The sequence below is a fragment of the Halyomorpha halys genome, unplaced genomic scaffold (genome assembly GCF_000696795.3).
Source record: "Halyomorpha halys isolate HHAL.00 unplaced genomic scaffold, Hhal_1.1 Scaffold2140.1, whole genome shotgun sequence".
In the NCBI taxonomy this organism is placed as follows: domain Eukaryota; kingdom Metazoa; phylum Arthropoda; class Insecta; order Hemiptera; family Pentatomidae; genus Halyomorpha; species Halyomorpha halys.
Window position 1 is genome coordinate 18945 of NW_027114798.1, and position 405 is coordinate 19349.

Here is a 405-nt window from a genome sequence, read left to right on the forward strand (position 1 = left end):
TTTTTCCAAAGTTTAACAACTTATTTTAAACCGTTAAATTGTCCGTTAAAGAAGAGTGAACAAAACTGAAAGAGAAGTCTGCTCAAATTCTCGTAAATGTACTTATTAAAGTTATGAGAGAACGACGCACAAAACCTACGCCAAGTACTGTTTCTATTAATAGGAATTTTGAAAATTATGTTCTTTAACCCTCAAATAAATGTTACTTCTGTTCATATCTAATGATTATTTGTTTCAGTAGATGTTAAAAAAAAGTTTTAAAACAAGTATAGATTATATTTTAATAATATTTTTTTTAAATTATATTTTAAATTTAAATATGAATCTTCCAACCCATCCTAACACAATCCTCACCACCTATGCCGATGACACATATCTATTGTCAGTGAACAATGATCCTTACAT